Consider the following 13,488-nt stretch of genomic DNA (forward strand, 5'->3'; position numbering starts at 1 on the left):
AATGAGGGACACCATGAGTGACTGGCTAGTATTTGTACCGGTACCGAAGTCTGGTACCGGTACCGTACCGTATAGCTGGTACCGTTAGTACTGGAACTGGTACCGGTACCTGCCCACCCCTATTGTTGAGTAGCGTGGCAGCGTAGGTACTGTATTGTTGTTCAAGTGGTGCGCGGGAAAAACTGAGCTCAGCTGTGTGGACGCGGCGCTGTGTGAATCCAATTGCGTGAGATATCTGGTGGCAACTCCATAAAATATCGCATATAAGTGAAAAAACGAGTAAATTAAACTGATTTGGATTTTTTGACCCCGCGTAATTTAAAAAACGTGTAAACCAAACTCGCGTAAATCGAGTTACCTGTATATATATATATATATATATATATATATATATATATATATATATATATATATATATATATATATATATATATATATATATCAGTGGTGGGCACCGATCACTTTCTTGCTGTTCCGATCCCCGATCATCCGATCACTTTGGGCAACTGATCCGATTCCGATCATCCGATCATTTTTAAAATACTGCTGTTCCGATTAGTCATTCCGATCATCCGATCATTAAAACTTATAATGAAATATTTTTTTTTTTATAAAATAATAATTACAAAAAAACTATTTAAGGCGTTCTTTACATAATAATTTCAAATAAGTAATAAGTTAATTATTTGCTTATAAATATTTTTTCCTCTTTCTTTTGGTATATAGGACATGGTAAAGAAAAAAAAGTTATCTTAAATTCTTATTTTAGGCATTTATTTAAGTCTACCCTTTTTATTCAGTTTATGAAAGTATGGAAAAATAATTGTTCACTATTCTAACTATTGACGTTAATGACTTAAAAATTACGTCACCAAAACAGCAGCCGCCCGGCACGGATGAGACAGACTCCGTCCCTCCGTCGTGCGCCTTTCCCTGACAAACATGGCCGGCATTAACCACGACTTATTGATTGCTGTCGCTGTGCTTGCTGCTGGAGAAGAAGGGATAACAGCTAGCTAGATTAAGGCCCTGTCCCACCAACGCCCGGTACATCTCGAATCACGCCGAATTGGGTTACTTCGGCACGCCCACGGAAAAATCGGCACTGGTCGGCAGTCAATGAGCGCACATCTTTCCACGCCGGCACGCACCAGCTAGCGTCCAAAAAAGCCGCAGTCGACAATAACTTTATCCGAGAGCGGCCCGACAGAATTTTTGATCACGAGATACCGTGCCGACACCGTACAATGTTCTTCATTACTGTGTCTCTGCCGGGCAAGCACCGTGCACGTACCGGCTCTTGCCGGACGCGTATCGGCCATTACCAGGTCATAATTTCTCCCCCCGGTGTTCTCACGGTGTGAGTACGGTGCCCTAGGAATGCGCACGGCAAGTGCCGGTGCGAGTACGGTGTGTGTACAGTGCCATAAGAATTCCCCCGGCAGGATAAAACATTGTACTGGCTGGCAAAAGCTGGCAACTCGCTGGCCCAGGCTTATATAAAACCGGCCACCCTATCCAGGGTTGTATTAACTAAAATGATTAATTAATACAAAGGCCCGCTTCCCTTAAGGGGATGAATCTTAGAACCAGGATTGTACTGAGACACGCCAGTTCTCGTCAACAGATCGACCGACTTGGTCGGCTTGATTTCGATTGCCCATAAAGTCGGTCTGTCGGCACCCTGCTACAAGTGTGCACGGGCCTTTGGCAAAGGTCCGTGCACCCTCCTATAGGGGTGGAGCAATCTTTGAAGGCTACGGTTGCCATTTGGTATTGAAGCACTGTGATTGGTATTGGACTCAAATTTGGTAATGGAATGAATGAAATTTGGTATTGAACTATAAAAAAAAAAATAAAATAAAGGAATACTTCCACTAATACATCCCCTTACACACACACCAAAAGAAAAGAAAAAGAAAAAAAACGTAAATAGACAGTTCAACCTCCCCAGTAACTGACTATTTTTTTATAGTATTTAAAAGTTTAATATTTTCATATCTTAGTTGGAACGTTCGGGGTGAATATATGTTTTATTATCAGTTTGGTATTGAAAAAGAGAATCTGGTATTTAAAATTGAAGTATTTGGTATCAAGGATTGAGGCCAGAGAGGGCATAGAAAACATCATTTTGAAGAATCTTTATAACAGGCATAAAGGAGTCAGAGGGGGGATAAGTAGGAGGAATATGCCCAGAATCGTCCAGAGTGGAGTTTTTAGAAAAAGTTTCAAACTAATGCTAATTATGAACTTTACATTTCTGCCCGAAATCGTGCCAAATCTATTCTCCGACTAACCAAAAATTCTTTCATTAATAGAAAATGTCAAAACCTTGCTTTCTCTAACTCTTCCCGTGACTTCTGGCATCTAGCCAAAAACATCTCCTCCAACTTCACTTCTTCATCTTTCCCTCCACTCCTCAGTCCTGACGGCAACACTGCCGTCTCATCTATCTCTAAGGCTGAACTCTTCTCTCAAACTTTTTCTAAAAACTCCACTCTGGACGATTCTGGGCATATTCCTCCTACTTATCCCCTCTGACTCCTTTATGCCTTTTATAAAGATTCTTCAAAATGATGTTTTCTATGCCATCTCTGGCCTCAATCCTAAGAAGGCTTATGGACCTGATGGAGTTCCTCCTATTGTCCTTAAAAACTGTGCCTCCGTGCTGTCACCCTGCCTGGTCAAACTCTTTCGCCTCTGCCTGTCAACATCTACCTTTCCTTCTTGCTGGAAGTATGCCTTCACACAGCCTGTACCTAAGAAGGGTGACCGCTCCAATCCCTCAAACTACCGTCCTATTGCTTTACTTTCTTGTCTATCTAAAGCTTTTGAATCAATCCTTAACCGTAAGATTCAAAAGCACCTTTCCACTACTGACCTTCTATCTGATCGCCAGTATGGGTTCCGCAAGGGGCGTTCTACTGGTGATCTCCTAGCCTTCTTAACTGACTCTTGGTCATCCTCTCTTAGCCGTGTCGGTGAAACTTTTGCTATTGCGCTGGACATATCAAAAGCTTTTGATAGGGTCTGGCACAAATCTTATCTTTCTTAACTACCCTCCTATGGTTTCTATCCGTCTCTTTGGACCTTTATCTCCAGTTTCCTTTCTGACCGTTCTATGTCTGGTGTGGTAGACGGTCACGGTTCTTCCACTAAATCTATTAACAGTGGTGTCCCACAGGGTTCTGTCCTATCTCCCACTCTTTATCTGTTGTTCATTGATGATCTTCTTTCCAAAACGAACTGTCCTATCCATTCCTACGCCGATGATTCCACTCTGCATTATTCAACTTCTTTTAATAGAAGACCCACCCTTCAGGAACTTAACGACTCAAGGCTGGAGGCTGCAGAACGCTTAGCCTCAGACCTTACTATTATTTCCGATTGGGGCAAGAAGAACCTGGTGTCCTTCAACGCCTCAAAAACACAGTTTCTCCACCTATCCACTCGACACAATCTTCCAAACAACTATCCCCTATTCTTTGACAACACCCAGCTATCACCTTCCTCAACACTAAACATCCTCGGTCTATCCTTAACTCAAAATCTCAACTGGAAACTTCATATCTCATCTCTTACTAAATCAGCTTCCTCGAGGCTGGGCGTTCTGTACCGTCTCCGCCAGTTCTTCTCCCCTGCACAGTTGCTGTCCATATACAGGGGCCTTGTCCGCCCTCGTATGGAGTATGCATCTCATGTGTGGGGGGGCTCCACTCACACAGCTCTTTTGGACAGAGTGGAGGCAAAGGCTCTTCGTCTCATCAGCTCTCCTCCTCATACTGATAGTCTTCTACCTCTTAAATTCCGCCGCAATGTTGCCTCTTTCTATCTTCTATCGATATTTCCACGCTGACTGCTCTTCTGAACTTGCTAACTGCATGCCTCCCCCCCTCCCGCGGCCCCGCTGCACTCGACTTTCTACTCATGCTCATCCCTATACTGTCCAAACCCCTTATGCAAGAGTTAACCAGCATCTTCACTCTTTCATCCCTCACGCTGGTAAACTCTGGAACAATCTTCCTTCATCTGTATTTCCTCCTGCCTACGACTTGAACTCTTTCAAGAAGAGGGTATCAGGACACCTCTCCTCCCGAAACTGACTTATCTTTCGGCCACCTCTTTGGATTCTTTTTAGGAGCAGCGAGTAGCGGGCTTTTTTTTTTATTAATGTTTACTTTTTTGTGCCCTTGAGCTGTCTCCTTTGCTGTAAAAAAAAAAAAAAAAAAAAAAGTCCCTGAGTAAACCTGGCAACCCTGACCCCCTCTCAGCTAACAGTGCTTTGGCCAGGGTGCCCAATATATAGGCGGTGCTGCTTTAGTGGGGTGTTTACCGGGGTGAACCGTGCAATGCCGAGCACTTGCCGGGCACGTATCGGGCACGTACCGTCCTGGTACCGTGTTTTGCCGTGCGAGGATCGACCAAGACCGTAGTGGTTTCCGCCTTTGCCGGGGGTTAGATCTTGGGACACCGTGCTCGCATTGCCTGTCACCGAGGGAATACTGTGCATATGTACCTTGCACCTTATATGTGCTGTGTAGTCGTCAGGTCGGTACTGAAACCTAGGGGTGGGCTGGTACCAGTACCAGACTGCTCGGTACCGGTACCAATACTAGCCAGTCGCTCATGATGTCCCTTCTTTCTTCTTCACACGAGTGAGAGGCTGAGACTGAGTGCATGAGTGGATATCTTGGTGTTATGGATATTCTCTCTCTCTCTCTCTCTCTCTCTCTCTCTCTCTCTAAAGGTGCCCAATTTCAAAAGAGCTAACTTCATAGAAATCCGACAAAAACTAACAAAAATACAACAATCAGATGACGGCAATGTAGAGGAAGCCTGGCTAAGCTTTAAAAATCACTTACTCACTCAGCAGAACACATTCGTCCCCTTGTGCGAGAAGCGAATTAACACTAATAAAAGCCCACCTTGGTTTAATAGCGAAATTAAACACTCAGTCAAGGAGAGAAAATTGTTTTTCAGGTCAAAGAAAGAACAAAGCACGCTCGAAAATATTAGACTTTATAATGATGCCAGGCGATGAGTAAAAAGACTAGTATGTCAGGCAAAGCGTAGATATGAAGAAAATATTGCAGCCAACTGTAAAAATAATCCAAAATCTTTCTTCAGTAACATAAACAACAGAAAGGCGATCAGAAGTGGAACTGGACCATTAACAAACAGCGATGGTGCCCTAGTGACTGACAGCCAACACATTGCAAACCTCTTAAACACATGCAGCCAGCACATTGCAAACCTCTTAAACAATTGGGGAGGCGGTGGCTGAATCGACAGAGTAACACCACCGCGTTCAGGAGGACGCGAGTTCAATCCCCGCCCGGTGCCACCAAGCTGGGATTTTTCAGCCGCCGCCGAGTGGCTTAAAACTACCCACATGCTGTCTAGAAGACCACCTATCAACCCGGACTCTAGATTCTAGGATTAAAGATGAGCTCCGGGAGGGCAGCATGAGCCAATGCAAGATGGCGCCACTATAAACATTCGCCTGCGCCAGAACGGGCTGGGCCGACCATCAGGACCCACCGGGAAGAAGCCTTGGGCCGACCATCAGGCCCCACCGGGAAAAAGCCTACCGGCGCTATAGGCCGCGACGTAAAAAAAAATAAATAAAAGAAAATAAAAAATTACTTTTCCTTGGTGTTTAATACTAACAGTCTTCCTCCCACCACCAACACCACCAGTACTAATGTAAATCTCGAGCATGCATTGCCTAATTTTGAAATAACAACCGATGAAGTCCTTAAAGCTCTCCATTCACTTAAAACAAATAAAAGTCCCGGACCCGATAAAGTCTATCCTATACTGCTTAAAGAAACAAAGAGCGAAATACTCTCCTCCCTCACAACCGTATTCAATATGTCCTTGCGACAAGGCATCATCCCTTTGGATTGGAAAAAGGCGAACGTGACGCCGATTTTTAAGAAAGGAGACAAAAAAATACCAGGTAACTACTGACCCATTAGTCTAACTTCAATTGTAGGTAAGCTACTTGAGAGCATAATTAGAGACAAAATTGTGAGTTACCTCGAAAGCCACTCATTAATTGGGGATTCACAACATGTCTTCCGTAACAAAAGATCCTGCCTGTCAAACTTATTGACCTTTTATAACGACCTCTTCTCAGTTTATGACGTAACCAAATCATTGGACGTAGTCTATCTTGATTTCCAGAAAGCTTTTGATAAAGTCCCACATCATAAATTACTTTAGAAATTAAAGCAAATAGGTATTGACGGTCAAGTAAACCAATGGATCGCGAATACAGACAACAAAGAGTGGTGACTGACGGATTGAACTCAGAGTGGGCGCCGGTCACTAGTGGCGTCCCTCAGGGCTCGGTTCTTGGCCCAGTGCTCTTCATTATTTACATCAACGACGTGGATGTTGGACTCAATAATCGCATTAGTAAATTTGCAGACGACACAAAGATTGGTAACTCGGTTCTCACTGACAAAGACAGGCAAAGCCTCCAAGAGGATTTGCACAAAATTTCAGCTTGGTCGGATAGATGGGAGATGCCCTTTAACATAGACAAGTGCCAGGTCCTTCAAGTTGAACAAGAAATAAGAAGTTTGATTACGAAATGCGCGGCGTTAAACTCACAAGCATTCAATGCGTTAAGGACCTGGGGGTCAAAATCGCGTCAAACCTCAAATTCTCACATCAATGCATCGATGCAGCAAATAAAGCGAACAGAATGTTGGGCTTTATTAAAAGAAACTTTTTATTCAAGAATAAAGATGTAATACTTCCGCTCTACAATCGTTTAGTCAGACCCCACTTGGAATATGCGGTACAGTTTTGGTCTCCTCACCATGCAAAGGACATTGCTAAATTAGAAGGTGTTCAGCATCAGGCAACAAATCTTACGAAGAAAGGCTTTCCACCCTTAACATGTTCTCTCTTGAGAAATGTCACCTCCGAGGAAAACTGATCGAATGTTTTAAATACTTAATGGTTTCACGAATGTAGACAGAACAAAATTATTTATGATCGATGACACTTTGTGAATGAGGAACAATGGCATAAAACTCAAATGTAGACAAGTAAATTCAGACTGCACCAAATTTTTCTTCACCAACGTTGTAGTGCGAGAATGGAATAAGCTCCCACCGTCATTGGTCCAGTGTAACACGATTGACTCCTTTAAAAACAAGCTCGACGATCACTTCATTGAACTTAATATTAACTAGAGAAGAAAAGCAACGTTTTGGAGCCATCTGATTAATGTAGATTCACTTAGGTTTAAGGACAGACCACCTAGTCTGGACCATGGGGTCTGTGTGGTCTGATTTTCTATGTAATTCTATGTAATTCTCTCTCTCTCTCTCTCTCTCTCTCTCTCTCTCTCTCTCTCCCACTGAATGAAGTGAATATTTACCCAACCGCCACCATGAGATTTTCCCCCTCGGAAGAAAATCTGCGCTCGTTTGGCCAGGGAAGACCACGAACCGCGTCACAGATGGTTTTATGCGCGTGATCTGAACATACGGTTCTGAAACCATACCGCGCCTTACGAATCCGCGTCATACGCAACTTGACTGTACTTCCATTTCATATTTTCATATGTAGAATATTCAACATCACTGGATGGGCCACCACCGCCCCCGTCACGAACCCAAAAGTTAACTTGGATAACTCTGCCTGGGCCGACGGAGCTCCACGCGCGGGCCCGGGTGGACTCCGATTCCCACTGTCCCCGCCGTCTATGACATCACTGACGGTCGACGGATCCGTGAAAACGGAATAGTGGGAACCACGCCTTAAGCCGCGTACACACTAGGCCTCACGAGGCGACTCGTGTATGCCCCTGGACTCACAAAAACAATAGAATACGGACGGGCATGAGGCCGCTGCAGGCAATGGACGTGTTTCCAGTTGTGGGAAGAGCCTAGAAATGCATTGTGCCACGTACCAATGATAACGTAGTGCACATACAGGTAACTCTCGTTTTACGCGAGTTTGGTTTACGCGTTTTTTAAATAACGCGGGGTCCAAAATCCAAATAGATGTTTAATTTAGGCCTTTTTTTTCACTTATACGCGACATTTTATGGAGTGGCCACCATATGTCTCACGCAACTGGACTCACACGGCCACACAGCTGAGCTCAGTTCTTCCAGCGCGCCACTTGAGCAACAATACAGTACCTACGCTGCCACGCTACTTAACAATAGGGGTGGGCAGGTACCGGTACCAGTACCGGTACTAACGGTACCAGCAATACGGTATGATACCTCATGGTGTCCCTCATTTCTTCCTCACACGAGAGAGGCTGAGAATGAGTGCCCGAGTGGATATCTCGGTTCTGGTGACACGCGGCATGCAGCTGTTTGTTGTGTGGGTGTGGTTGTGTGGTTTGTAAACAATGCAAATGGCGGCCGGGCTGGGATTGCGTGAAATAACTCTTCGTACAAGACTCATGATGTACAGTTTCTGATATCATATTCACCCCATTATTCTCACTAATATTAATAATTAATAATGAACACATGGACATTTTTTTCCAATATGATTTTTTATGTAGCTTGTACTGCTCCTTAGTCATACAATCTTAAGCCACCTGTGACATCAAGATCAAGATCATACAAATGGCGCCCGACGGAAAAACGGGATAACAGCAAGGTATGGACGATCTTCCACCGATTTAGTCTTTGTATAGTAGTTATTAGATCGCCCTGTATTCTATGGTAACATATTATAGGACAGCTACGGACTATGAAGGATTATAAACAATAATAAAGGTAAGTTTGCCGTTGTTATTGGATAAGACGAAAAACAGACCCTTAAAAACATCCCAAAGAAGAAGAAAATCATTAAAAATTTGTACATTCAGCGTATAACGCGCAGGGCTAAACTTTCAGGCATTTTTTATGTGAAAAAATGCGCGCTATACGCCGAAAATTACGGTACTTATTTTTCGACAGAAACCAGCCTCTTGTTTGATTTACATTGTTTTTGAATTACGCGACCTCTTCAAGAACGCAACACTCGCGTAAATCGAGAGTTACCTGTATTACGTCCTATAAATCGCTAGTTGACTGGATATTGGAGAGATATCACAAATTCTTCTCATCTCACGGGGAGAAGCCACCATTAGCTCGTATGTCGGTAAATGAGATAAATGAGGTAACTTTTTGTTTTGTTTACATCTCAGCCTATAGCGCCAGTAGGCTTTCTTCAGGAGCCTGGTGGTCGGCCCAAGCCCGTCATGGCGCAGGCAATTTTTTATAGTGGCGCTAGTTATGCTTGGCTCATCCTGCCCCCTGGAACTCATTTTTTATTCGCTTGTGCGGTTTCTTCAAGAAAGCGGGATGATAGGTGGTCTTCTGGACAGACTGTGGGTAGTCTTAAGCCACTCGGCGGTGACTAAAAAATCCCAGGTGGTAGCGTGGGGATTCGAATCGACATTGTCCATGTCGTGATGAATGCTGGCCCCGCACGCTACTCACTCAGCCACCGCCTACCCTTGTATGTCAGTAAATGTGATAAATGAGATAACCTAAACCACTTGTATGCCGGTAAATGTGATAAACGAGGTAACCTGAAACCTTTTATGTAAGTAAATGTGATAAATGAGATAACCTGAAACTATGTATGTCAGCATATATGATGAATGAGATAACCTACACTCTCTTCTGATTGATGGTCATGTTTCTCGGATTCTCTCCATTTAATGGTAGGCTATCTTAATTATGGCGTCCATGTCATTCTTGAATTTGGCCATTTTCCCATAAAAGCTGCCATGCTGTCTTGCCACCATCTTGCCTGGACAAACAACGATATCAACACTGTGTTTGTAAACATCGGGTTCCGTGCATGCGCAGATCAGGATGGGATGTCTTAGGATACGTGGATGGCAGATGACATAACCGGCTCACTTAAAATCAAAACCTTAATGCTTATGTTCTTCTTGTAACTAATTTATTTATGGACCAATATATTTTATTCAGAAAGCTATTTAATCAGGAAGGATAGGAGATAATTAATGATCACTATCGGTCGTTTTTATTGAATAGTAAAAAAAAATATTTCCTAGATATCGATGATAAAATATTAAAAAAATGAAAAATGTTTGTCAAAAATCTAAATCAACTTCAAACAATAGTTAAAATAGCGAACATAATTCCTTTTTCATGCTTTCATAAATTGAATAAAAAGAGTAGACTTAATAAATGCCTAAAATAAAAAGTTAAGATAACATTTTTTCTTTACCATGTCCTGTATACCAAAAGAAAGAGGAAAAATAAAGACATTTATAATCAAATAATTAAGTTATTACTTATTTGAAATTATTACTTAAAGAACGTCTAAAATAGGTGTTTCTTGTAATTATTATTTAAAAAAATAATAGTAATTATTATAAGTTTTAATGATCGGATGATCGGAATGGTGATAGGAACAGCAATACTTAAAAAAATGATCGGATGATCGGAATCGGATCAGTTGCCTGAACTGATCGGATGCTCGGGGATCGGAACAGCAAAAAATATATATATATATATATATATATATATATATATATATATATATATATATATATATATATATATATATATATATATATATATATATATATATATATATATATATATATATATATATATATATATATATATATATATATATATATATATATATATATATATATATATATATATATATATATATATATATATATATATATATATATATATATATATATATATATATATATATATATATATATATATATATATATATATATATATATATATATATATATATATATGGATCCTGATGGTCGGTCCAAGGCTTCTTTCCGGTAGGTCCTGATGGTCGGCCCAGCCCGTTCTGGCACAGGCGAGTGTTTATAGTAGCGCCATCTATATATATATATATATATATATATATATATATATATATATATATATATATATATATATATATATATATATATATATATATATATATATATATATATATATATATATATATAGGGACAGATATATAAAGTAGTCTCCGTCAGTTCTTCTCCCCCGCACAGTTGCTATCCATTTACAGGGGCTTTGTCCGCCCTCGTATGGAGTATGCATCTCATGTGAGGGGGGAGTCCACTCACACAGCTCTCCTTGACAGAGTGGCGTCAAAGCCTCTTCGTCTCATCAGCTCTCCTCCTCATACTGATAGTCTTCTACCTCTCAAATTCCGCCGCTATGTTGCCTCTCTTTCTATCTTCTATCAATATTTTCATGCTGACTGCTCTTATGAACTTGCTAACTGCATGCCTCCCCTCCTCCAGCGGCCCCGCTGCACACGACTTTCTACTCATGCTCATCCCTATACTGTCCAAACCCCTTATGCAAGAGTCAACCAGCATCTTCACTCTTTCATCCCTCATGCTGGTAAACTCTGGAACAATCTTCCTTTATCTGTATTTGCTCCTGCCTATGACTTGAACTCTTTCAAGAGGAGGGTATCAGGACACCTCTCCTCCCGAAATTGACCTCTCTTATTGGACACTCCTTTGACCTCTGTTCGGGAGCAGTGAGTAGTGGGCTTTTTTTTTTCTTTACGCCCTTGAACTGTCTCCTTAGCTGTAAAAAAAGAAAAAAAAAAGAAAGAAAAAAAGAATGAAAAGGGAAGAAAACAAGAAAAGAAATAAAATATAGAAAAATAAAAGCACCAAGAAAAATAAGTGAAACAAAACTGAAATGAAAAAATGAAAAAATGAAAAAAATGAAATGATAAAAAAGCTGAAAATGAAGGAAAAAGAAAAAAACGAGAAAAACAAGGAAGGAAAAGAATGAAGGAAAAAGAAAAAAAACAGGAGAAAAACAAGGAAGGAAAAGAATGAAGGAAAATTAAAAAACAAGGAGAAAACAAGGAAGGAAAAAGAAAAAAGAAATAAAAGGAAAAAAATAACACTATGAAATGAAAGAAAAAAGGAAAAGGAAACAAGAAAAGGATGAAAAAACACCAAGTCTTTTGCAAGTTGAAGAATTTATTACAAAGACAAAATAACTGTTTGTGTGTATGTATGTACATATATCTGTATGTTTGTTTACACATAATAATAATAATAGGCGGTAAACACACACACATACAGCAGCACAACACAGCACCTCAGGGGAAGTGGATCTTCATGTGTTGGGCAATATCAAACTTGGTCTTGAAATGCTTCTTACAAACATCACACTTGAACTCTCTCAGGCCAGAGTGTCTGAAGATGTGCCTGTCCAACTCAGACAAAGTAATGAACCTCTTGCCACACTCTTGGCATTCATGAAGTCTTTCACCAGTGTGTGTAGGGGTGTGTCTCTTGAGGTGGCTCTTATCACTAAACTTTTTGCCACACTCATGGCATTCATGAGGTCCTTCACCAGTGTGTGTAAGGGTGTGTCTGTTGAGGACACTCTTAAGGCTGAACTTTTTGCCACACTCTTGGCATTCATGAGGTCTTTCACCAGTGTGTGTAAGGGTGTGTGTGTTGAGGTTACTCTTCCTACTGAATTTTTTGCCACACTCTTGGCATTCATGAGGTCTTTCACCAGTGTGTGTAAGGGTGTGTGTGTTGAGGTCACTCTTATAACTAAACTTTTTGCCACACTCTTGGCATTCATGAGGTCTTTCACCAGTGTGTGTAAGGGTGTGTCTGTTGAGGTGACTCTTATCACTGAACTCTATGCCACACTCTTGGCATTCATGAGGTCTTTCACCAGTGTGTGTACGGGTGTGTCTGTTGAGGTGACTCTTCCTACTGAACTTTTTGCCACACTCATGGCATTCATGAGGTCTTTCACCAGTGTGTGTAAGGGTGTGTGTGTTGAGGTCACACTTATCCCTAAACTTTTTGCCACACTCCTGGCATTCATGAGGTCTTCCTCCAGAGTGTGTGGGTGTGCTTGGTGAGGTCAACCTTCCCAGGGAGTCTTTTCCCACACTCTTGGCACTCATGGTTTCCTTCAGCAGTGTGTGCAAGGCTGTGTCTGGTGGACCTGTTCTGTCTTAAGGCTTCCTGCACTCAAACTTTCCCTTTCCTTTATGGCTGAAGGTGCCAGCAGCAAGGTGGTGGTGGTGGTGGTGGCGGCTCTCCTGATCACCCCTGACCCTTACAGCAGAGACAGTCTGCTCCTGCTGGCCCCGGGCATTCCGGCTGCTGTCCGGCCTTACAGACTCCACTGGAACAGAGGCCAGCGGCAGCCAGGACGCAGGGAGTGCTGAGCACAGCACCGCCTCAGACCCTCACTTCTGCACAACACCGGCGGGGCTGTGGGGACAAAGATCACATCCTCATAAAAACAGGATTCAAAATAAAAAGCAGCGGCAAATTCCTAAAATGTAAGACAAAGCATATATATCACAGTTACTGCTGTCAGCCACAATACTGTGAAAACTGCACCAAATAAACTGAGGCAAAATAGATCCAGAGTAATGAATTAGCTGCCCTCGACATCTTGGAGGCACCATGCAGCAGGCAGCTGAAGGGCAC

At 41.9% G+C, this 13,488-nt stretch overlaps 1 protein-coding gene across 9 annotated transcripts in view; it reads right to left on the bottom strand.

Moving 5' to 3' along the window:
- LOC126993930 (uncharacterized) overlaps positions 1-13,488 on the bottom strand; it is a 43,208-nt gene that overhangs the window by 12,297 nt on the left and 17,423 nt on the right. For 3 of the 9 annotated variants that reach the window (XM_050853095.1, XM_050853093.1, XM_050853097.1), the window contains one exon: positions 12,960-13,266. The exons of the other annotated variants lie outside the window; for them this stretch is intronic. The gene's annotated coding sequence lies outside the window, so the exon portion shown is untranslated. Of the gene's footprint in view, positions 1-12,959; positions 13,267-13,488 lie in introns of those variants that run through there. 9 annotated transcript variants of the gene reach the window in all.

The sequence above is a fragment of the Eriocheir sinensis genome, unplaced genomic scaffold (assembly GCF_024679095.1).
Source record: "Eriocheir sinensis breed Jianghai 21 unplaced genomic scaffold, ASM2467909v1 Scaffold7, whole genome shotgun sequence".
Taxonomy (NCBI): domain Eukaryota; kingdom Metazoa; phylum Arthropoda; class Malacostraca; order Decapoda; family Varunidae; genus Eriocheir; species Eriocheir sinensis.